Raw genomic sequence first — 26,914 nt, 5'->3', positions numbered from 1 at the left:
CTACACGCGGTTTCGAAGACGGCTACCCACGGCCGATGCTTGAAATTTCTACGATGTATTCCAAGGATGCATATCTCCAACAACCTTGACAATTTTGCTATCTTTATTCACTTCCGAGATACAGGTTTCAAAATTATCTTACATCTAAACTTGAAATATGCATGTAAAATTTGGTGTGAGGCGAAGTCTGAATAATAAATAACTCAGTAAATAGCTCAAATTGTATCGTTATATTCTCTAGGCATTGACCCAGAAGTGCCAAAACTACCTTTTATCAACAAAACAGTCCAAGAAACATACTTCGTCGATACCAAAACAGCGCTACGGAGTCCAAGAAAACGGGTGTAATATTTGCTGTATAATCCTAAGAGCTCAATCTCAAACAACTTTGCAAATTTTCTTCATATCTTTATCCGTGTTCGAGATACAGAGATTCAAAGTTACCGAACTTTTAGATGTAAACCACGCACGTAAAATCCGGTGTGAGGTGAAAACATAGTTTATAAAGTGACGCAGCACGGAGAAACATGCTGTTAATTGCCTCCGTTATTATGTGAATGGTTCTGGGAACCCCATGTTGTAGTAATGAAGCAGAAGCAAAATTTTTATGCACTTAAAATCCGTTATGAAGTGTAAAATGAGTTTTTCATTATTTCAGTCTCACTTCAATAAACCATCAAAATTTTACTGACCCATCCCGTTCTTTCCAGATGAGTTGCATGCCTTGCTGTAGAAGAGCAAACGCGGAAACCAGCAGAAAAAAGCTCCTATGGGAGCACAAAAAACATGAATATGCTCATGTTTTTAAAAGGTGCTGACAGGAAAGTTCTGGTATCTGCTGTCTCATTCTATCTTCCTCAGCATCTTCAAAAGTTTCTACAAAAATTTGGTATTTGAACATATTCGCACTTTTTATGCCGAGAGAGAAGTAAATATGGGCAGTGGTAGAGAGACGGAAAAGAAATAATGCTGGACGATAGTAGACAGAGGTTTTGGTGCAGAAAAAGCGAAGGAGACGATGGCAGTGTCAGAGAAATAGAGGGACTCAGTAGCAGTGGCACATCGTTCACACTGACAGAACAATTGTAGGAAAAGAGTGAAAGAGAGAGTGCCAGTGGTCGACAAATAAAGAGCTGCAGGAAGTAGAAGGGGTGAGAGATAGTGGCAATGAGAGACAGAGTCTACGACAATTACAACGAAGAAGAGAGAGATAATGAGAGTGAGAAGAGACAGCACCAGTGGGAAGGAACATTTAAGTTAGTAGCAGTAAGAGACAGCAAAAGGAAGATAATGATAGTGAGAGGAGACGATAGCAGTAGGACAGAACGATGGAGGCTGTGGCTATGAGACGGCAAACGTGACTGAGAGACACAAAGAGATAATGACAATGAGATGGGCTGAATGAATGAGAATGGGAATTGGGGGTGGGATGGACTAGTGGGTATGAGAGAGGTACAGTTGGCGTTACAGTAGGGGAGTTCGTGAGAGCCAGAGGTGAATTGCTTGTTAAAAATAGCGCGAATATGTTTGCATAACAAAATGCTTGGGAAATTATTTAAAAGTGCTGAGGAAGAGAGAGTGAGGCATCTGGCATCCCACTTTCCAGTCAGTCTTTTAAACATTAGTATATTAGCCTTTTTTGTGTTCTGATAGGATCATTTTTCCTAGTAAATAATAATTCCGAATCTTCTCATTTACGCTGATGCGTCTATCTGCAGAAAATTATCTTTCTCCATTGCAAGAAGTGACACATGAATAGTTATGTGAGGAAATCAGAGAAAGTATAACGTTGAATAATTCCAGATCCTTTTCATTTTTGTCACCAGAAATTTTTCTAGCTTCGGTCTAACACAAGAATATCAGATTTGTTTATACCAAGAACCCTATCGGTTATAATCATAGTCCGAAAAACTGACGTTCGTTGCTTCCTGTTAGCTTCCTCCTCTCAAATCGACATTGAAAGAAGAAGGGCGTAAAAAAAGTCTCTGAGGATGAAGGGAGACTAGAGCATGACTGCTTCTCAGTTGTTTGCCAAATTCAGCACTCGTAAGAAACGAGGTAATATCCCTGCTTGCTGAAAACTCCGAAATCATTGTCGAAGAAAATGATTTATCATTCTTTACGGAAATTCCACTTTATATGGAGCATAATTGAGAAAATGCAGTATCATGCACAGTAGCGGAATATTATGCATTAGAGACAGGAAAAGTTGATTGATATGCAGCATTAAAGTGTAAAACATTTCCTATTAAGTATGAAAAATCAACGTATGCAATATGCAAGAATTTACTTCCTATAAGGTAAAAGAAAAGTAAACATCTACGAGAAAATCATGAGCCCGCCTCTTGTAATGACATGGCACGAATGGTAATGGATTATTTAAAATGACTGATAGCCGCATACGTCAACACCCTGCTTACGTGATTCGGAAAGGTAATAGTGAACCTTATATCAGAAGACTGAGCTATGTTTTGATAGCAGAGAGGCAATACATTATATTTGAATTATAATTCGTTAGGCAATACCAAATCAAGAAATATTAAATTGTGCATTTTGGTATTCGTACATACTGTTGAGAGTATATGTCAGGTTTTTTTAACAAAAGTTTTTGGTGCTTAATTTCATGGACCAATACTATTTATATGTAGGTCCCCATAAAAGCAAATAATCTACATAACATTAAAAACATAAACAAACGTGTCTTCAGAATAACTGAAAAGTATGATCCCTATTAATGTCCTCTTCAACAAATCGAACCCCCCCGCCCCCTTTGACAAAATTCTGGCTACGTCCTTGACCCGTTACACCCTCGATACGTAAATAAACACACAAATTGTACGAATTATTTCCTTAGCTGAATCTCTGACATATTATACGAGGGTTGGAACTTAAACAGTGGCAACTATTTATTCACAACCGATACTAAAGAGTTACATGTTTGCACCAGTTTCTGTCCTTCAAAGTAGTCACCAGCGTTATGTAGAACCCGTGGCCAGCGATGTGGAAGGCGTAGTATACCGGTAACAGAGCCTGTTCTGTTGATGGTGCGAAAGGAGCGGTCTACCGCCTGTAGAATCTCTGGAACAGTCCTGAAGCGAGTACGACGAAGCCAAAACTGAAACGCCAGTCCAACGAATGGCGTCATTATGGGTCGGCGCGGAAGTCGAAAGTGAATCAGAGCCCCAGTATGATGAAAGTTATGGTAATTCTCATGTACCACTGTGATGGTGTTACCCTAACGCATTATATTTCTCCACGGCAGACCGTCAATGCACAGTATTACTGTTCGTTTTTGGATCATCATCTGCGGCCAGCTTTGCGAAAGAAGCGGCGAAACTTTCTGCGCAACCCACCCATCATTTTGCACGACAATGCGCGGCCGCATACAGCGCAAACTGTGGCTGCTCTGTTCGGTCGATGAGACTGGGAAGTTCCGAACCATCCACCATAATCCCCGGACTTAAGCCCTGTGACTTTGATTTGATTCCGAAGATGAAGGAACCACTTCGTGGCATTCGCTTCAGAACTGTTCCAGAGATTCGACAGGCAGTAGACCGCTCCATTCGCACCATAAACAAAACAGGCTCTGCCACCGGTATACTACGCCTTCCACATCGCTGGCAAAGAGTTCTATACAACGCTAGTGACTATTTTGAAGGGCAGTAACAGGTGTAAACAAGTAACTCTTTTGTATCGGATGTGAATAAATAGTTGCCACCGTTTAAGTTAAAACCCTCATATTCTGACGTGCTAAAGATGCACATTGCAGCGTCAGTTTATCATAATCAAAAGTGCGAAAAGTGCGAAGCACCAACAAAGCTCGTTTTCGGCTTGGGGCAGCTAACAATCCAAGTAACTTCAAAGCCGAAAGTGTCACTGAGCAATAAATCGAGCAGCCGGAGTCCATATAAGAGACGGTTCTCTACGATGTTGGACGGTAGTTTTGTGGATCCATTCTGGGAGACGTGTGATCTGTGCTTTCTTCCTACCACTGAATCCTTGTTTTTGCTGCAGTGGATTATGTTTAAGACAAAAGCTGAATCAGCTGTAAATTCTGTATAGAATCTAACAGAAATCCCATCGGACCAAGGGACGTTTATCTCTTGTCTTCCACCTCCATAATCATAAGCTCGCTTCTGTCGTAATTATCCTTATCGCAAATCTTACTTCTATTACCAACCACTCTCCCACAAACGACATTACCCTCATATCCCTCAAACCGTCTCTGCTGTAGGGACAGTGAAGACAAAATGGACTAACTGCAGCACGCTCAGGGGCATTGTAGCCGTCCTTCTTGGCTCGTGCTATACGTGATTTGAACGTGAACGAAGTCTGTCATGTGGTACCATGTTAAGTAACTTTCTCCACTCACTTCAAAGTGGTTGGCAGAGTTTATACGTATATTTAGACGTAGATAAGAACCTATCTATTGCAGTACGATTTACCAGCGAGGATTACAACATGCAATGCAGTGAAATGAAGTGGTCTTGCCTTGTTAGAAAGACTGCCTAAAAAAAGAGAAAGAAAGGATTTTTAAGTAGTGTACTGTAAAATAATCATTTTTAATAATTAAACTGTACATAAATATTTTATGATTTGAATATTTAAAAACTGTGCTTGTATACTTTTATAAATGCTCTCGGCTCAGCGATGAATGTGCCGCTGCCAACGCAGCCTCGTCCTAATGAAATTACAGTACCGAAAAAAAATTTCAGGGTTTACGAAATCGGTGACTGAATTCAAAAATGCTTTGACCTTCTTGAAACTAAGCCACATGAAGTATTCACAGAACTCCAGGATGTAATTAAAGCATCGAGTAAGTGTACAAAACAATAATGCTGTATGGAAAGCTGTTTAGAATAGTTGTCGTCACAGGTGTAATAAGATACAGAATACGGTACGTTTTACATGAGTAAATAACCAGGAGGACGTCTTGTACATAGGTGCCGCAATCATTCAGTTCTAACCAAAGTTAGATGTGAAAATGATTTTCTCCGGTATTTATTTTTAGCAGTAAGACGGGTGTTCATAATTGAATACCATAAAATAAAGCCAGAAAAAAAGCAGCAACGAAATCGGCTGTAGGAACCTGGTCGCCCTGCACCCCAAGTATACGATTTCCACTTATGGTTATACCAGTGTTTGCTGGGGTGGATACGCAATTCTTCCCACTTGTTATGTTGTGAATGGGAAACAAATAACTGCGCGAATACTACGCCAGTGTTCATTATCAGTCGAGGAAGAAAAATACCCGAGAAGACGTATGTAAATTACAAGAAGATAATGGATGGCCTATGTCGAACCAAGGCACCTAAAGCAGTGACATTTCTTCAGAATTACTAAGGTACTTGGGAGAAGCACCCAGGAAAAATTGTTCCGCCGACTACAAAGGACTCTGAGAAATGTATTAACACCAATACTGTTATTAAGTCACACACTTGAAGTACTAAATGAATTATATGCAGAAGAATGGGAAACTGTCAGAAGCCGACGTATGGAGCAGATCAGTTTGAGGTCCGAAGAAATGTAAGGATGAACAAAGCAAGCTGACCCTGCGACTTGCTTTAGAGGCTCGACTGACAAAAGTAAAATATTCTTTTGTAGCATTTGTAGATACTGATAAAGCCTTTGACAATGTTGACTGGCATCCTCCCTTTAGATTCCGAAAGTTATCATGCACAAAACAGCGGGAACGATACGTTATCTGCAAGTTGCACAGAAACAAGGGAACCGTCGAACATGAAAGGGAAGCAGTAGTTGAGAACAGAGTGAGACCGGTTGTAGTCTGAAGCTCATATTATTGCATCTGCAAGTTGAGGAATGGGAGCAGTAGTTGAGAACAGACTGAGACAGGTTGTAGTCCGTCGCTCATATTACTGCATCTGCAGATTGAGGAAGAGTAGCAGTAGATGAGAAGAAAGTGAGACAGGTTGTAGTCTATCGCTCATAGTATTGCATCTGCAAACTGAGGAAGCAGTAAAGGAAACCAAAGTCGGAATTAGAAACGGAATTAAAATTAAGGGAGAAAAATGAAATTTTAAGGTTTCCCAATGACCCGGTAATTCTACCACTGATTCCAAAGGATTTAACAGATCAGCTGAAAGTGATGTGTAGCGTTCTGAAAAAAGAACATGAAGTGAAAAAAAATCAAAGGCAATGGAGTGTAGTTCCTGATGCAACTATAATAGAGAATGAGACGTTGAATGTAGCACACGAGTTTTTCTATTTTGGAACCGAGATAACTGTTGACAGAAGGTTATAGGGAATGAAACTGTTAAACGCAAGAAGAGTTTTCCTGAAAAGAATGATATAAAAAGAAATGTTAAGCTCGAAGTTTACTTTTTTGCAAATATTCGCTTGAAATGAAGCTTCTCGTGAAAGTGAAACTTGGACTATAGAGACAGTGAACACAAGGAGCCATTCGAAGCTTTCGAAATGTGGTGTTTCAGAAGAATGTTGAAGATTAAATTTGAAGATCGAACAGCTAATGAGGACCTACTGAACTTAAATTTGAAGCAGAGAGTTTTAGGATACAACTTAACCCTTTAAGTGCCACGATCCCCATTTGGGGACCGGATAGTTTTTGTCCCATCAGTTGGCAGCAGTCTCTTTGTTTTAATGCTGAATAGCTTACAATATTTGACAACAGCCTAACTGCAGTGAGTGACAGAGCAGAATCAAAATATTCCGTTTGGTTTATTGTGTAAAGTTGAATAAACCATAAATCGGATGGTAAGTCATGTAATACGAATATCATAGGTTTTCAATTGTGTCATTTTTGCATTATCCTTATTATCCCGTCAAATGATACGATCATATCGTAAATTTGTAGGTTACAGTAGGTCACAACTGTTTCTTCGTTCATTTATTATTAGTAAATATTGTTTTATTACATGTTTTGAAGCGATACCCATTTGTGGATCGTGGCTGATACGAAGTACTTTCATGCAATCGCAATCATTGTATCTTTTACTTTTTATTTTTTATTGTTTTAGATATGGGAACCAGAATGTTCCTCACACTAGCCGAAGTAGAAGATATGATAAATGATCCTAACATTCTCACCGTAGATAATGATGATGGTGTGATAGATATTATAGAATAGCCCCCAGACAATTTCCGCCGCTGAAGAATTCTTTGACGACATTTCGGAAGGCATTTATCCTAACGATGTTCGTGGTAGGCTGTAAGTTCATTCAAGTGCCGTTGCAGTTGCCGATACCGATACAGAACCTCTGGCCAAAAACGACCCTAGTACTTCACGGCCCAAACGGTCAACAAAGTGTGACTTGAAAATGGTTAAAATAGTTTCCGATTGGCAAAAATTTCAGCCTCATTACGAAAAGACATTTGGGCATAATGACGATGTATACAGAGCATTGGAACAAGTAACTTCTCTCAAAGGAAAATCAACGATCGAAATTTTCCAAATGCTATTTGACCAAGAAATTATGAATTTCACTGTCAAAGAAAGTGTCAGATATGCTGTACAGAATAACAGGAGTGGATCTACATTTTCGGTAGACTGTCTTCGAAAATTTGTAGGCTTTTTATGCCTTACAGTTTACCAGTCTTTGCCTCAGGAGCAAATGTGTTGGTGCGAAGATGAAGACTTCGACATTAGAAGTGTCAGAAAATGTTTCTCCAGAAACAGATATTTAGAAATAAAGAAAAATTTGCACTTCAGCGACAATTTGGCAACCGCGGATTTCACGATACGCCCCCTCACTGACAAAATGAATCAAAATTGTATGAAGTTAGGTGTTTTTTCGAAAAATATAAGCATTGATGAGCAGACGGTTAGATATTACGGGTATCATTATTTCAAATAATTTATTCGGGGTAAAGCCAAACGGTTTGGGTTCAAACAGATAACAATGTGCTGTGCAGAAACAGGATACTGCTTTCATACAGAATTGTACACAGCGAAAAGGAACGACGCCAATGAGGTGCAAGGTTTGGGTGCATCAGTTACAATGAGCAAAATATCTATGGTGAACAATCCCTCCAGTCATATTTTCTTTTTGATAATTTTTCACTAGTTTTGATCTAATAAAAACATTACCAGACCGAAACATAGCAGCAACAGGAATATTTCGATCAAACCGGATAAATAAATGCCCTCTCAAGTCAGATAGTGAATTCAGAGGGAAACCTCATGAAACTATGGATTACGGATTTGATGTCAAAAACAAAATATTCTGTGCTGCATGGAAATATAATAAACGTGTACGAGTCTTTTCATATCATCAAGGAATATATCCAGAGACGAAAGTAAGTAGCTGGTCCAGATTGGCGAAAAAAGATATGGAAATACCCCAGCCTCACTGTATACATCTCTACAATAAATTCATGGGTGGAGTGGACAAACTTGACTGGTGTATAAATGAATATAGAATAAAAATACGTTCAAAGAAATAGCATTTTCCCATAGTTACCAAACAGAATCGATATCGCAGTAGTGAATGCTTATGTATTATATAGTCATGCTAACAGCAATATACCTCTTTCAGAGTTTAGAAGGCAAATAACTAGAGGCTACGATCATTGCAGAAAAAGACCCAGAAACGTGTTCCAGAAACAGTGAGAAAAAATCCATTGGTACATTATCTAGAAACAACCTGCAAAGGAAAACAAATAAAATTTGTGATATGCGGGAGGAACGTAAGAAAATAATGTAGAAAATGTAATGTAGGCTTACATATGGAATGTATGGAACAGTGGCATCAATAAATTTTTTATTTACACAAATGTAAAACATGACTTCATAGGAAATGTAGTTTATGTCCAAATAATTGAAAATAAACAGAACTGTAAAATATTATCGCAAATAAAATTTGTTTCCAGTTATTCCTTTTTTTCATGTCATCTACCACGATCCCCATTTGGGGCTTTCTGAAAAATGCTGCTATACTTTTGAAAAAACGTATTTTGTAGATAAAAGTGGTATGTCAGGTTCAAATCTCTTTCACAAATAAACAGTATTTCTCAGGAAATTAAAAAAAAATTGGCAGTTAATGGGTTAACTAAAAGAATGGATAGATTGATGAAACAGAGCGCGAGCCGTCAGTGAATTGTTAAAATTTGTAATACAGCGAAGTATAGGTGATAAAATTTGTAGAGGAAGATCAAGGCTTGGATTCAGTAAGAATATGCATGTAGTTGCAGGATACAGTAGTTATGCAGAAGTGAAAAGACTTGACTTTTTAGACTACTGTGGAGAGCAATATGAAACCACTTTTCCGATGGATTAAAAAACTGCAACGACATGTTTACGTGCGCTATTATTCGTCTTTTGATTTAGTCACCCATCCCCTTGGCTTGTTAAACTATTACTGATACGCTTTCTATGTATCAGTATTTCTATCACACTTCCTTGGGCAACATCCGATTGCATTTCTTCCTCTAATGATGCGTTTTCATCGAGAATGACATACTAAAAGTCTTCAGCTTAATCACATACTTATTCATACATTCCGCAATTATGCATTCTGTTGTTCGAATAACTCTCGGAATGGCTGCTAGATTCGTCAAGATTTTGACAGATATTCCACTTGTCATATTCCAGTCGATGAAAAGTGTCCTGTATGGAGCAACCACAGATAAGCTAAACCCTTATAACGCTGCGTGCAGAATGTTGGTCCATGTAATACACCAATGATTTTGTAAGGCATCGATTCTTCTATTCCTTGGTAGGTTTCTGGAGGTGTGTGGCACAAGTCACACATTTCCCGTAAAATACGAACCGGTGGTTTGTGGGCGCCCTATAACGACCAAATGTGTATCATCGGGTTCGGATTAGGAGGGTTTGGTGGCCAACACATCTAATAATTTCACTAACATGTTCCTAAAACCCTTGCAGTACGATGATCGGCTTGTGGCGCGGTCATTTATCCTACTGGAAGAAGCCATCGCTGTCATGGAAGACATGAATGAACGTATCACTAACATAGGGTTACCATAACTAGTTGGGACCTCGTCGGGATACTCTTCGATGAGGATATAGAAATGTAGGGAAAAATTTATTTAATATAACTACTTTTTACTTAGAACACTATTATAAAGAACTTGTTGCCGCAAGAGTAGTTGGTACACCATATTTTTCGGAAGACTGTACCTTTTCCAGCAAGTGTTTTCTCCCTTTTACGTATTTATAAAACTCCATTCAAGTCTGCTTGCAGTTAAAATGATACTATAAGATTGATTCCACAGTGGATTTCTTTCATCAGTTCGTTGGGCCAAGCTCTTTACACTATTCTACAATATCTCAACAAAATTGGGTTTTGTCAGGATATGGGGACAAGAAAATCCATAACGGTTATGATCCCGGTATATCGGGACGGATGGCAGCTCTACCTTAACAAAATACACGCCACATTGGTCTGCGCCTGTATGCCAGTGCACTTTTCGAGCAGCCATTGGCTTAGATGACAATCCGGACACGATCATCGGCCTATAATAAGGAGCTTGATTCATCCTGCCTGACGACACGTCTCCACTGATTCAGGACCCAATTTCTATGGTCCTTTGCCCAGTACAATAGTAACTGACGGTATTTTTGAGTCAACATGGGAACACGTAGCCGGCCGCTGTGACCGAGAGGTTCTAGGCGCTTCAGTGTGAAACTGTGCGACCGCTACGGTCGCAGGTTCGAATTCTGCCTCGGGTATGGCTGTCTGTGTTGTCCATAGGTTAGTCAGGTTTAAGTAGTTCTAAATTCTAGGCGACTGATGACCTCAGATGCTAAGGCCGGCCTAAGTGGCCGTGCGGTTAAAGGCGCTGCAGTCTGGAACCGCAAGACCGCTACGGTCGCAGGTTCGAATCCTGCCTCGGGCATGGATGTTTGTGATGTCCTTAGGTTAGTTAGGTTTAACTAGTTCTAAGTTCTAGGGGACTAATGACCTCAGCAGTTGAGTCCCATAGTGCTCAGAGCCATTTGAACCATTTGAACCTCAGATGCTAAGTCCCATAGCGCTCAGAGCTATTGGAACCTTTTTTTTTTTCGGAACACGTAACGCTCATTTGCTGTGTAGTTCCATGTTCAACATTGTGCTCTGAACGGCGTGCTACGAAACATTTTGCCTGTACCATCGTTGTACGCTGCTGTTACATCTGTCACAGATTTACTCCTATCCGGTATTACAGAGCGACCTCCACGTTCTGTGATCCGGCGTGGACTTCCAACACCTTGTCGCCTATTCATGTTTCACCGTTCTTCTACCACAGGGGTGAGCAATCGGCAGCCCGCGGGCTCTATCCGACTAGCATTTGATTTCAAGCCGCACAGTGTCACAAATTTCTGGAAGAGAGAGTAAGGCGCTCACATTGTATTCCGTCCGAGACGATTTTGTCGGATATTTCCGCCAACGCTCGATTCGCCTCGTATTTGCAGCTCATGACAGACCAGTGGAAGTCTTGTTTACTCCGCGCATGCGCCAAAAAATGGTTCAAATGGCTCTGAGCACTATGGGACTTAACATCTATGATCATCAGTCCCCTAGAACTTGAAACTACTTAAACCTAACTAACGTAAGGACACCACGCACATCCATGCCCGAGGCAGGATTCGAACCTGCGTCGTAGCAGTCGCGCGGCTCCGGACTGAGCGCCTAGAACCGCTAGACCACCGCGGCCGGCGCGCATGCGCAATGCAATTTCGCAGCCGCTTGATTTGAACAACAAAGAGAAACGTTTCCAGTACTATTTACATTGAATTAGATGCAAAATTTGGATTAAAGGCGATTACGTTTCCGTGACGACATTTGAAGGTGTCTCGCAACCCATCTTCAGCTGTTTACATTTATTTACGTGTAGTGAAATTTGTTTCTTTATTAACGGTGTTGCAGATTTTCGCAATAGAGGATTTTAAGACAGCTATTGTAAAATGTAAACGTTCACGACGCGTAAATGAATGTAAACATCTGAAGATGGGATAAAGATAAAATGAATGTGTTCTCAAAAATGCATGTTTTGAGGCATAATATGTTGGAGTGTCGTCTCGGGTTAGGGGTGCTATTCACATCGATACGTTACCAATTAAACATTAACGTCACGGACTTTGACTTTATGCGGTAGGAGCGCTACTGTCGCGTCACGTGATGAAGCTCTAAGCAAGCTTAAGAAGTACTTGTTAGTATCGGGGCCGCGTGTCACCAAAGGTTGCCCGTTCCTTTTCTACCACTTTATCAGAGGTTTAAGACAGTAGCATGCGAATAGCCAACGTACTTCGCCCTTTCCGAGATCCTAGTTCTCAGGCGCCGAGTCATAGCAGCCTGTCTTTTGTCAGTCTCTTATGTCAGCTGATTTACCCATCTGCGACGTGTGTCATCGTCTGAATGATTACCCATTCGTCTCTTCTCCTCTCACGTACTTCCCTTACTGCGGGACTTGCCCACATCACCGTCGTGCAGCGTTGATTCTCGTCGCGGACTGTGGTCGTAATAAATTTGGCTCATGAATGTAAGATTTATATAAACTTTAGCAACCAAGCAGTTCAGCCTTTTAGGAAAATTGCTTCTTGTCAGCCATTAGAAGGAGTAACGACACACTGAGATTGTGGTCCACACTTCTAATCATTGACCATATGCTCTAAGGCAATCCTACAAAGCCTCGATCCTTCAGTTCCCCTGTTCCGCCAGCGTCTAATTCATTCCCCTCAAACCCTCGGACGTCCTTTCGCATTCCTTTCCGTATCCGTTTGCTCTATCCATTACGAGCCCTTTACCAGCTCATGACTTCCCTTTCCTTGCTGGACGCATTAAACCTAAGTTGGACACATGCCTATCCGGTAGTAAAATGGGTTGTCAACCTTCGATGCATGGTCTCATTACATAATTTAGCTCCTTGTATGTTTCGGAACACCTTCAGAAAAGAATGAGACGGATTAATTAAAAAAGAAAGCTTAAAAATGTTGACTGGGGTGAACTTTACAATGAGCATGATGCAAATTCAAAATGTAACATATTTGTTAATGAGTTCGCATCCATATTTGGAAGTAATTTTTCTAAAATGATAATTAAATATAATAGTGGCAAGTCATTAAAGGAACCTTGGATCATTCAGAGTCTCCAGAGCCTTTTCATAAAGAAAAAAGGAATTGTACAAAATAATCAGAAGAAGTAATGACCCTGAAATCGTTTCTTTTTATAAATAGTGCTATAACCTATTAAGAAAAAAACGTTAAAAATTCAGGTCCTTGCACATAAGGTCAAAATTGAGCGATCAGATAATAAAATAAAATCAATGTGTAATACTGTCAAAACAGAGAGAATGAGGGCACATAAGATATTACATTTGTTAAAGTGAATAGGAGCATTGTCAATCAAAGTTTATGTGTATCGGATATTTTTAATAACTACTTTTCTAAAATAAATGGTAGAAAGGGTAAAAATAGTTCAGAAGTCAAAACAAAAGAGTTCACTAAAGAAACAATAGAAAGGTGAACTAATAATTAGTCACATATAGCCTTCTGAATCAAGAAACATCATTATGACTCTAAAAAGCAAATATTTATTGTGGGCGGATAATATCTTCAATGAGAAAATAAAAAGTTGTGGTCCTAGAAAACGCAACGGTCTTAGTCACTTACGCAATACGTCGTTAAGTCAGGATACTTTCGCAGAAATATTGAAATATGCCATTTTCAGACCTCTTTATCTAAAGGACGGCTCCACAAACGTCAATACCTACTCAACAGTCCGACTCCTTACATCATTTCCTAAACGTTTTGAGAATATAGCCACCCTAGGATGGCCACACACCTATACAGTAATGGGACACTTCACCAATCACACTTTGGAATTCCAAAGGGCCATTCTACTGACTCAGCAGTGTATACATTTAGTGAACACAATAAATTATTTGAATGATAAAAAATCACCAATTTCGATCTTCGGTGACTTATCGAAAGAATCTGATTGTGTCAATCATAATATTTTATTAGAGTAGTTCTTATAGACTATGTAGTTCAGCAAATGCCTCATTGAGTTCTAATTTAAGAAAAAGAATGCAAAAGTTGCCTTAGGCTCTTCGAGTAACACAAAGAAAAATGGCACATCGTCAGCATGGGGAGGGAAAACCATCGGAGTCCCACAGGATTCGATCTTAGGACCACTACTGTTCTTGCTTTATGTTAGTTCTCCGCCATTTCGTTTGAATCAGTAGGCAGAAATACTCCTGTTTGTAGATGACAGAAGCATTATTATGAGACCGAACAAAGAAGTGAAAACTTAAATAGTAGTAAATGATGATTGTGTGAAAGTAACTGAATGGTTTTGCACGAATGGACCAGCTTTAAACTTAAAAAAAAGGGCCCGCAGTTCATCCATTCACCCAGTTCTATATTCACAACAATATTCGATTTCTAGTTAACCCAATACCCCAACAAGATACAGTAAACAGGGTAGCAATATTGTAAGCTCATATGTGTATATACTGATGGAAACTTAAACCGGAAAAACCATATAGGAGACCTGATAAAACGTTTAGGTTCGGCTTCTTTTGACGTAAGAACAACTGTCAACCTTGGGGATATACTTATAGGAGACAGTAAATTCACATATTTTGCATATTTTCATTCGTTTATGTCTTATGCGGTAACATTCTGGAGCAACTTTTCGCTTAGGGAAAAATGATTCACTGCACAAAACAACGTTTTTACAATTGTGTGTCGAGTTCACATACACACATCTTGCAGGTCTCTCTTTCAACAGCTTAAGATATTAACCAAAGCCTCAAAGCACATTTATTCATTGATAAGATTTTTTGTCCACAATCAGCCTGTGAAAGTAACAGAGATGTTCACTAGTACAACCCTAGAATGAAAAGTAATCTGCATTACTTTAAATGAATTTAACGATGGCACAGAAAGGCGTGAACCAAGCAGCTGCATATCTCTTTGGCAATCTACTAATGGAAATAAAAGGTTTGTCAGATAGCAGAGGCAGAGGTGTTTTCAAACGTAGATTAATGATCTTTCTCCTTAACAACTCGATCCATGACACAGAGGAATTCTGGAACAGAGATAGTCGGTCATTAAAGAAAACTGTAAAAGACTAGCATGCAGCCATGTACAAGGTCTGTGCAAAAAATTCCGGCACTTTTCGCACAAAATTTTTCCACTCTTACCTTTTGCTTATTGTGCATGGTATTCTTCGAAATACTCTCCTCCACAATTAATACATCGCTCCAAATGCTGTTTCCACTTCCGGAAGCAGAGTTGGTACGCCTCTTGTCGTTGCAAATCTTCGTCCTCTCAACGTGGTTTTCAGCTCTGGAAATAAAAAAAAAAGAAAATGTCTGCAGGGGCCAGGTCTAGAGAGTACAGAGGATAAGGCAGCACAGTGATTTCGTTTTTTGTGCAATAGTCACGCAGTAGCAGGGATGAACGCGCGAGTGCGTTATTGTGATGCAGGAGCCATGAATTGCCTCGCCACATTTCAGGCCGTTTCCTTCTCACATTTTCTCGGAGGCGTCGCAACACGTCCCGATAGTACCACAGATCAAGAGTTTGTCCCTGTGACACGAATTCATCATAAACTAGTCCTTTAGACTCAAAGAAAACTATCAACGTGGCTTTGACATTTGACCGGATTTCACGAGCTTTTTCTGGTCATGGAGAACTTTTCCCGACCCATTGTGTAAAATGAACCTTGGTCTCAGTATCAGAGCTGTAGAGCCACGTCTCCATCACCAGTTACGATCCTCTTCAAGAACGTTTCGTTCCCATTTGCTCGATCCAAAAGCTCTTCGCAGATTTTTAGGGGAAGGTCTTACTAGTCTTGACTCATGAGCCGTGGGATGAACTTGGTGGCAACACGGTGTATTCCAACCTGCTGTGTCAGGATTTCATGACATGATCCAACTGAAATGTTGCTTTCTTCTACAATCTCCCAGACAGCCATTCATCGAATTGCTCGCACCATTTCGTTGATATTCCTGACGTGAGTGTCATCGGTAGACGTCGAAGGGCGTCCTGAACGATGGCCATCTCTAACTTCCGTCCGGCCAGTTTTAAACCGTGTGACGATTCGTAACAACGAGTATGGGTTATGCACTAATCACCGTAGGCTTCCTTCATCGTCTCGTGTCTCCATGTAAAGGTTTTCTTCAGTTTCGCGAAAAATTTAACGCAACTCTATCATCTCGAAATTCGCAAACTGTGCGACACAATGTTCTACCCAATACAGCACTGAACAATAACTAACCGACATGCAAAAGTGAAACTTCCTGCATTTACACATTAAACACAGGCGTGCGCAGGGAAGCCAACTGCATCTCGCTCCAACACACTGTTGCCTCTAAATTACGAATGTTCCGAAATTTTTTGAACAGATCTCGGAAATATATTTTTTAAATTTTTTATTTAGTTGTATATAAGGATTCTGTGTTTGACCTGTTGACAAGTATCACATCATAACGTTAGTACTGAATTTGGTTACGGAACAAGTAGCTAACTAACTACCTAAACAAACTGCAAAATCGATTCCAAGCTAATATCCAGTTCTGATAAGATACCGTGCGTGTGCTAACACACCCAACCACCCTACACGTACAAGCTCTCTGTATTGTCTCCCTAAGACTGCTTACCTGCATCCAGGCAATAAAATACGCCCTGATATTAAAGCTTCCTACCAGATTAAAGTCACTCCCTACGCTTTACTACATCAGGGCTCCCTGTTCTCTTCCGCACTTACACTTTCCTTCTCATAATCATGGACTGGCCTCATCCCTAGTTCCCCAAATATCACTTTTCCCTACAATCCACCGTCTCTCACTGTAATCATCCCAAAATACCAACCCTCCTACGCCCTTAAAAACCTGTACCTTTCACCACTAGAACCACTGAATCTCGTGATGACGGGGTGTTGTGTGCTGTCCTTAGGTTAGTTAGGTTTAAGTAGTTCTAAGTTCTAGGGGACTGATGACCATAGATGTTAGGTCCCATAGTGCTCAGACCCAGACCACTGAATCTATTTTCTCCAAAAGTATTACGTCCTAGTGCTGTTCCTTCCAGTGATAGTGCAATGTAGTGCTTCATCTGTTTTTTATTCTAATGTTTCGAGTGGATCTGTTTTTTTTTTTAATACTCGTGGCTCAAGGGCGGCGTATAGTATCACAGCTAGTCTATCCTAGGCTACGAGAATCTAGTGAAAAAGAAAGAGAAGCAGGCCACACTGAAGCTTCTGTGTTCAAAATGATAGGGAGGTTACCTGGTGAAATAGCAGAAGTTTTAGGCGAATTTACCATGTCGCTTTCGCACGAGTTATTAACATATTTTTTACGGCAGTAAAAGCCTGAAGTTTATTCCTACTTTGTTGTTTAAACATTACTATGGTGTAGTATGGACAACGAGACAGAAATAGCTGCATCACTTTCAGCAGAGGCGGCAAGTAATTTTTGAGTCAAGACGGATGCGAGAGAGAATGGAAACAAGAAAAGCAGATAACGCTGCAGTTTGTGCTTTGAAAATGGTGGTGGAAAGGAAGGGGGCTGGGGAGAAGAGTTCTCTGGATCATATTCCCGTGAGCTATTCCAAGACTTTAAACGCCGGGAAAGGTTTGTACTTCACACGCATTTCGTTATTTGACAAATAGTTTGGAGTTGTATCGGTTGTTATGCTGGGCGAGTAGGATTATGGAATTTAGAACACGTAAAATTTAAGGCTTGAGCTAATTTCTGTGTGTTTTTGAATAAATACTTGTGGTCGGAGAGCCTCATGCTGTACCACTACCAGCTCTCGCTCGCCGGTGAGGAGCGAGGAAATAAAATGAAAGAAAAACAGATTATACTGCCGCTTATGTCGTGAAAATGATGGCGAAGTTACATGGGAAAATAACCGCGATTTCTGACGGGTTTACCAGGACGCATTCTTGCTAGTTATTCGAAGATAGTACTCGGCAGGAATAGCTCGAAGTCCACATGCACTTCTTTATTTCGATGACTGCATTGACCGCTAGACAGGAGTAGAGCCATCGCGTTCAGAAGACGCGACATGTAATCCTGACTCCGCACGAAGCGGAGCGCCCAGTTTGTGGAGGCCGCGAGTGTTGGCGTGGCAGCGGGGTGGGGGCGCTGGCCCGTGGGGCGGCTATTGGAAATTCTTGCCGCGCCGCCCCGGCCGGTAGTCTGCGGTCGCGGCGGAGGGCGGCGCTTTTAATTAAAAGGCGGCCGCAGCCGAAGGCATCGGCACAGGAAACAAAGCGGGCGGCAGCCGGCGCCGGGTTGGTGAATGGACGTCGCCGCGGAAACAGGGGCAGTCACCACCTACGCCACAGCCGCTCTCGGTCACCGAGCAGCTCCACGACACGTGCTGACAATGTCGGTCCTGACTTCCTTTTGGCATGTTACCGGTTGGTTACATAAGTCAGCCAATGGTTAATAGAACACACGATAGGAGTCAAGCGCAGATTTCCTGTGGGGTAGTGACGTCACCACTGACAATGCCGTCTCATCGCATCACTTAGAAATTCACATATATACCGTGGGTCCACGTATGAGCGGCGTCAGTCCTTGTTGATTTACCCCAACACCCGGACCGACGCATTATTATTATTATTATTCCCGTGTCTGAAACGTACATAAGACACAGATCGTATAATAATTGATAAATCAACACAGTTTATATAATCTCTGAAGAAAATTCGACCACTTCCAGTGCATTTTCCGTTGCTTTGTGATGGTTATCTTCTGCACAGGTGGCTGGACACAGTCGACACTAAAGCATATGTTGAACAGTTACAAAAATGGTTCAAATGGCTCTGAGCACTATGGGACTTAACATCTGAGGTCATCAGTCCCCTAGAACTTAGAACTATTTAAACCTAGGATTCGTACCTGCGACCGTAGCGGTCGCGCGGTTCCAGACTGAAGCGCCTAGAACCGCTCGCCCACAGTTACACAACGTTTGATTTCTTCAATGTATTCCCATTTTGTCAGGATAGCCCGTGATCTGCCCACACCTGACCTCAGCCTATTCAAGGACTTCCAGATTGGCCAAATATCATCATGATACGGGGGTAAAGATTCTGAAATTCTTTTCCAACCAGGAGGATAGAATGTCTCAAACCTCCATTGTTGCAACCTGGCTTCTTCATCAATGGTTGTTACATTCTCTGATGTTTTGAAGAACTTCTCCTTGACCTTAGTCGTTGTGGATAGGGTTGCTGCCCATGCACTGGATGCTCTTTTTCCTGCTCCAATTTCGCTCTTTCCCTGTCTGCTGCTAAGCAGAATCTTATAGTTCTGCACTTGTCGTTTGGGGCAATATTCACCTGTTTGGCATGTGCTGTCTTATACGAAACAGGACAGGCATACTCTGCAGCAGAGTAGCACAACGCCATTGCAGAAGGTCCGATGGTTTTAGCTTGGCTGCTTCACTGTGGTCCGGCAATATGTTGTTCCTGGTGGAGATATTTGACCTGACATTCATGCAGTGCTTTTTGAACGTTAGAGATCTGTCGAGTGTTATTCCTAGGTATTTTGGATTGTCTCAGAGTTCCAATTTCACTCCTGACCATTCTCTCTTTAACTTGCAGATGGTTTCCCTATGTCTCTGCTGGAAAGCACACACTTGTGTCTTTGATGGGTTTTGCTTAACCTGGTTCATATGTGATATTTCGACATATCTTCAAGAGCAATCTTTAAGGTAATTTCTTTGAATCGAAAATTGTGTTTCGGGTTGCCAGAGCGAGATAATTAGCATGCAAGAAACTCCTACAGTTAGAGACCTGGGTTGGTCATTAACATTGGAGCCACCCAAGCACGACTCATGCACCGTTCTCACAGCTGTACTTCTGCCAGTACCTCGTCTCCTACCTTCCAAACTTTGCAGAAGGTCTCCTGCGAACATTGAAAGGCAAAGGTCCCAAGTTCGAGTCTCGGTCCGGCACACAATTTTAATCTGCAAGGAAGTTTCAACTTAAATACACTCCTGGAAATGGAAAAAAGAACACATTGACACCGGTGTGTCAGACCCACCATACTTGCTCCGGACACTGCGAGAGGGCTGTACAAGCAATGATCACACGCACGGCACAGCGGACACACCAGGACCCGCGGTGTTGGCCGTCGAATGGCGCTAGCTGCGCAGCATTTGTGCACCGCCGCCGTCAGTGTCAGCCAGTTTGCCGTGGCATACGGAGCTCCATCGCAGTCTTTAACACTGGTAGCATGCCGCGACAGCGTGGACGTGAACCGTATGTGCAGTTGACGGACTTTGAGCGAGGGCGTATTGTGGGCATGCGGGAGGCTGGGTGGACGTACCGCCGAATTGCTCAACACGTGGGGCGTGAGGTCTCCACAGTACATCGATGTTGTCGCCAGTGGTCGGCGGAAGGTGCACGTGCCCGTCGACCTGGGACCGGACCGCAGCGACGCACGGATGCACGCCAAGACCGTAGGATCCTACGCAGTGCCGTAGGGGACCGCACCGCCACTTCCCAGCAAATTAGGGACACTGTTACTCCTGGGGTATCGGCGAGGACCATTCGCAACCGTCTCCATGAAGCTGGGCTACGGTCCCGCACACCGTTAGGCCGTCTTCCGCTCACGCCCCAACATCGTGCAGCCCGCCTCCAGTGGTGTCGCGACAGGCGTGAATGGAGGGACGAATGGAGACGTGTCGTCTTCAGCGATGAGAGTCGCTTCTGCCTTGGTGCCAATGATGGTCGTATGCGTGTTTGGCGCCGTGCAGGTGAGCGCCACAATCAGGACTGCATACGACCGAGGCACACAGGGCCAACACCCGGCATCATGGTGTGGGGAGCGATCTCCTACACTGGCCGTACACCACTGGTGATCGTCGAGGGGACACTGAATAGTGCACGGTACATCCAAACCGTCATCGAACCCATCGTTCTACCATTCCTAGACCGGCAAGGGAACTTGCTGTTCCAACAGGACAATGCACGTCCGCATGTATCCCGTGCCACCCAACGTGCTCTAGAAGGTGTAAGTCAACTACCCTGGCCAGCAAGATCTCCGGATCTGTCCCCCATTGAGCATGTTTGGGACTGGATGAAGCGTCGTCTCACGCGGTCTGCACGTCCAGCACGAACGCTGGTCCAACTGAGGCGCCAGGTGGAAATGGCATGGCAAGCCGTTCCACAGGACTACATCCAGCATCTCTACGATCGTCTCCATGGGAGAATAGCAGCCTGCATTGCTGCGAAAGGTGGATATACACTGTACTAGTGCCGACATTGTGCATGCTCTGTTGCCTGTGTCTATGTGCCTGTGGTTCTGTCAGTGTGATCATGTGATGTATCTGACCCCAAGAATGTGTCAATAAAGTTTCCCCTTCCTGGGACAATGAATTCACGGTGTTCTTATTTCAATTTCCAGGAGTGTACATTTTACGATATTCACACATATGTTACACATTACAAAATGGTTACCGCACCTGAAGTAGAAAAGGCCTCTAGTCGTTACTAGAGGTAAAACAGAAATGTGTCTCCTTTACGGCAGCCAGGATGTCGTAAAAGAATCATTCATTTATTTGAATAAAATACACCACAGATAGTAGTTAAATATTCTTAAACGCAGCCCTTCGCTGCTTTATCCACATGGCGGTATTGCAACTCCTATTCCTAATATATGTGATTCAATACGTTCCACTCCATTAGGCCGTCTGGTACAAGAACCATACGTAGAATATTTGAATTGAAAACAGTCTTGGTAGCAATTTATTCTTTTATTAACAATGCCTTCACGGGTTATCTTCAGATTATCCATAGGGATACCATAAATAAGCAAAAATTACGGTGTGATCCTAGTCTGCACGATTCTAAATGCGAATAAGAAATTCATTCTAACCTTAAAATTTTCCTTTTAAAATATTTTAAAAATCATAAAAAGGCTCAGTGCTAGACTGAACCACACGTCATCTAATCAAAAACAACTAATGTTATATCATGCAACGTCGGGATACATTACTGATGAGTTGTTAAGGCTTCGACGGGTTTATCTGATTGACCCGTGCTTCAATCAAGCACTGAGGCGATTAATGGTTTTTTAAAATCTTGTAACAAGAAAATTTGAGGATTAGTAACAATTTCTTGTTCACTTTAGAATCGTGCACACTACGACCGTACCCTAATTTTTGCTTGCTCCTGTTGTCCCTGCAGGTAATCTGAAGATGACCTATGGCGACGAAACACGTTCTTAACAAATCATTAAATCGCAACAAAGACTGTTTTGAACTCAAATATGTGAATTACCTTCCATTTAACTCTCACCAAGAAGAACTAGCACTTTTTTCAGACTATACTAGTGTTATAATAATTCCCATTAGCAAGAAAGGAATAGAAGAGATAGTGAATGATGTTTTCCAAGGAATTACAAAGTGGTTCTTAGAAATCGGACTCTCCCTAAATTATGAAAAAGTACATTGTATTCAGTACTGTGCAGTAAATAGTCATACCAAGAACTGATGAAGCACATGAGAAGGACTCAGTAAATAGGACAGAATGCTCCCAATTTTTGAGCTACATATTGATGAAACCTGGAAGTGGAAGAAGCACATTACTGAGCTCAAATAATTAAGTTTAGCTACTCTTGCTCTTCGTATGACAGCTAATCCTAGAAACAGACGAGTCTAACTCATACCATATTTGGCACGTTCCCACTCAATAATGTCTTACGGGAAAATTTTCTGGGGTAACTCATCACTTAGAAAGGAAGCCTTGTTTGCATAAAAGAGAGCAATAAGAGTATTATGTGGCGTTCACCCACAGACGCCTTGTAGGTATATTTTCAAGGAGCTTCATATTTTAAATGCGCCGTCACATTACATATATTCGCAAATGATATTTGTGATAAATAATAATCCATCACAATTAGAGAAGAACAATGATGTCCATAGTTAGGACTTCAGAGTAAGAAAATCAGACAACCTTGTAGATGAGGCAGCCACAGCTATGAGTAGTAATCTAGGGTATTAATAACCGCTTCAGATGTATTCAGACCTTTGTTATTGGATCACTACCGATTTCGGCACACAAAAAAGCCACACATACCGTCTTTTAGCGGTGGTTTGTTTTGACGGACTACGAATGTTGAGTAAAGAGATTTCGAGCTTCTCCGCTCTCATGTTTTAGTCATATGTTCACCTGAAGACGTGGCTTTTTGTGCCACGAAACCGGTAGTGATCCAATAATGAAGGACTAAATGCAGCTGAAGCGGTTATTAATACCCAAGATGAAATAAATATCTGGCAGCAGTTTTAAATCTAACCTAAAATCATCTCTCCTAGACACGCCTTCCATTCCATTAATGAATTTCCACTTAAAAACTGGCTGCTTTTAAAAGATTCTGGTGTTTAAGTGTAATCGCAATAGTAGGACTAAAATAATTTGTTCGTAAATGTTAACAGTAGTGGTATATACATATCCGGTAAATTCAATCGTCTGTTTGAGTAATGATCCATTGCACATTGGGGTTTTGAACCAAATACCAGGCACCCTGATAGTGGAAACAGCAGCACAGCGGTAGGTCGGCGATATTATACTCCCCCCCCCCCCCCCTTCACGGCAAGCTGTCCTGGGCTTACGTCTCAGCAAGATAATGCTTGCCCGTACAACTTATGAGTTTATGTTGCTTGTCTTCGTGCTAGCCAAACAATACCTGGCCAGCAAGGTCGCCAGATCTCTCCCCAATTTGAGGAGGAAGAGAAGGAGGAGATTGGTGTTTAACGTCCCGTCGGCGTCGAAGTCATTAGAGACGAAGCACAAGCTCAGACTAGGGAAGGATAGAGAAGAAAAGCGGGCGCGCTCTATCGAAGGAACTATCCCGGCAATTGCCTTAAGCAAATTAAGTTTCAAATGGTTCAAATGGCTCTGAGCACTATGCGACTTAACTTCTGCGGTCATGAGTCGCCTAGAACTTAGAACTAATTAAACCTAACCAACCTAAGGACATCACACACATCCATGCCCGAGGCAGGATTCGAACCTGCGACCGTAGCGGCCGCGCGGTTCCAGACTGTAGCGCCTTTAACCGCTTGGCCACCACGGCCGGCGCAAATATGGGAAATCACAGGAAACCTAAATCAGGATGACCAGAGGCGGGTTTAAACCGTCGCTCTTCCCAGCTGAGAACATTTGGAACAATACGGGCATGCCCTCGAACCAGCTAGATCTTTTAATGATCTAACACACCAATTGGCACGATATCCCTCAGGAGGACATCCAACCACTAAATTACCTAATTTTTATGAGATTGTAATTATTTGTTTGGCTGTACATGTACAGTTTTAGACATAAAAACTGACCGCCGGCCGGGCGCCACAGCGATTAAGTCAGAGTCATTCACTTAAGGTGGCCAATGAAACTGACCGCCCCTGATAACTCTAAGTCCGGCCATCTCTACAATCTGGCAACACTGTAAGACGCAGAAGTGTTAGGAGAAGGTGTTGTCTACTTCCGAGATGTTCTCGGGTTGTGTGAGCCCATGGGCTAGTGGTAATCCTCGTGCATTCTAAACTTATAGGCGCCTGTTCGCGTCCAACTGTATTTAATTTTTTTCACCACATTTCGACCCTCGTCTAAAGTTATGAGTCTGATTGAACATCGAAGATAATTCTTTCACATGCTACCCACCAGCAATAACAAGTATTCCAGAAACAATCCCGCAGGACAGCTCGTGGCTTCGTCGCGATCATAACAGCTTACGCTCGAGCGTTTCCTCGCGCTGCAGCGGCTACCGGCCACCGGCCAGACGCCACCCGCCGCCTGAAGTCCGGCGCCGCCCATGTGAACACAGCGCGACGCTGTCAGTGTATGTATCATCTGTCATTATCGAATTTGAAGTTCTAGTTATCATCTTGCAGTTAAGCATTGGATTTTGCGTACTTGAAAATCATGAACTAAGCATTGTAAAATTGAGTCGCAAGTGGAAATAGGTGTAACATCTGCAACACTAGTTACTTTTGCTATAACATAGGGGAGAATGCAGAGGAACTGTGTGTGGAGCGAGTGCATTTGGGAAAAATAAGCCAGATCGGTCTGGCATGAATGATTTTCCACTACTCGACTACTGATATATGTGATGGATTACCATATAACCATCATGCGACATCTGCATTCAACAGGCAAAGTTCAGAAGTCAGGTGTAGGAGTACTGCATGCTATAACACGAAACAACAAAAATCAACGGAGTGACCATTATTGAACGTCATCATGTCGCTCATTGAGCATTCCTATGCAGTACTGTTATTGGTGACGTGTTATGACGCCTTTATCTTTAACTTCCTAAGAATAAATGAAAGGCTGAGCCCCACCAAAAGACGTAAACTCGAGCAAAGAGAAGTGTGAACACAATATTTTACATCTTATAGCTCCAAAAGTGTGTCTTGGGCTACGAATTCTGTCCCAAGGAGTGTGTGTATCACAGCCGGAATTTGTTGCCAACAGCTGAAATACCTTCCGGTCGCAGTGTAAGAAAATCGACCGACTAAACTACATCACCTGTGCAACTGCATGATAACGCACTCTGTTGATTTGAGAAACAAAATTATCCAGGAGATTGATAGGAAAGTCGTCTCCCAGGCATTTGTATTAATAGGAAAGTCCCCTCTCAAGCTCTTGTCCCTCTCGTCATATACTTGAAAAATTTTACCTTTTCCGCTCTTGATCGATCAACCGTTCATTTCTAGATGAAAATACTCTTAAAACTCTACTGATTTAATGACATCGTTAGAACCAGTAGGTTTCTACGGGCGTAGAATTTGTAAACTACTTTAGCATTATCAGATTGTTTTAAATATCGTGAAAGAAAATTCTGCTGCTGATTAATTTCTCCTTGATGATTGCTGTTACGTTCAGTATATTAATAGAAAACGCAATTAAAACATTCACTGTACTAATACAAATTAAATTCAGCTTACTACAGAAACATCTTAATAAAGCATTAAGTATCTGTAAGACGATCGAGCCTATTTTAAAACGAATTAGTGGGATATTACCGACTTTTGACTTCGAAATGATCTGTATTTACTTCATTTCCTGTATCATTCGCAAGTGTTATGAAAATGTGGCAGTTCATAGACAAAATTACGTATTCACAACAACAAAAAATATGTCGGCAAAAAACAAAAGTGGCATTATAAATTTGGCAGTACTGTAAGGTTTTTGCTTCGACACTAAGGGTTACTAAAAGTAGCAAGACGAATTTTGCTCGAGCGTTTTCTTACGATTCCATTATTGAGTCTGTATCTGCTTGTTTGTAGCTCTGCTATACAAGAATTAAAAATCTATCTTTCAGCGAGTCTCGAAGGGCGAACAACGGCAGGGTGCAGCTGACAGGCAAGAACGTTACCCAGGAGCTAGCGAACAGGTACGGTGCATTTGGCGTACTTACTGGCTCAGTAAAAACTATGGCAGATAAATCGCAACATAAGAGACGAGAGTAGTGGTATTTTCCGTGTGGAACGACTTTCGTTGACTCAAAAGCATTAACTGATATCTTTGTGTCACATCTCAAGACAAAATCACTCAGAGTATTCAACTGAAACGACACGATAATATCAAGTGAATTTAGCAGGTTAGTTCTGTGCCATCAAGGAAGTAACTCGTCGGTCACAGAGTTGCCAGACACATTCTGCGCTGTTGCCAGGTTTCAGTTACACTGCCAGGAAAGATACCAGCTGATGTGTTCTGTGACTGACCTCGGACGTTACTATAGGTGCGTCTCGAAGTTGCGGGTGGCAAGGGCCGCCAGATCCTCATTATATTTCAACGAGCCTTATTCGCATTTCTGTAACTAGGTAGGGGTCAAGAGTGCAATTACTTGTAATACATCGATGCACTATATGCAAACTAAATGTCATAAATTAATAACTGCGTCAAATATTTGTGTTTTACTGTCTTAATCGGACCAGACGTAATTCACAATTTTGGAGCTTCTGCAGTGGTTGAGG

This window comes from Schistocerca nitens, chromosome 8 (assembly GCF_023898315.1).
Source record: "Schistocerca nitens isolate TAMUIC-IGC-003100 chromosome 8, iqSchNite1.1, whole genome shotgun sequence".
Taxonomy (NCBI): domain Eukaryota; kingdom Metazoa; phylum Arthropoda; class Insecta; order Orthoptera; family Acrididae; genus Schistocerca; species Schistocerca nitens.
This window is presented reverse-complemented; position numbering follows the sequence as displayed.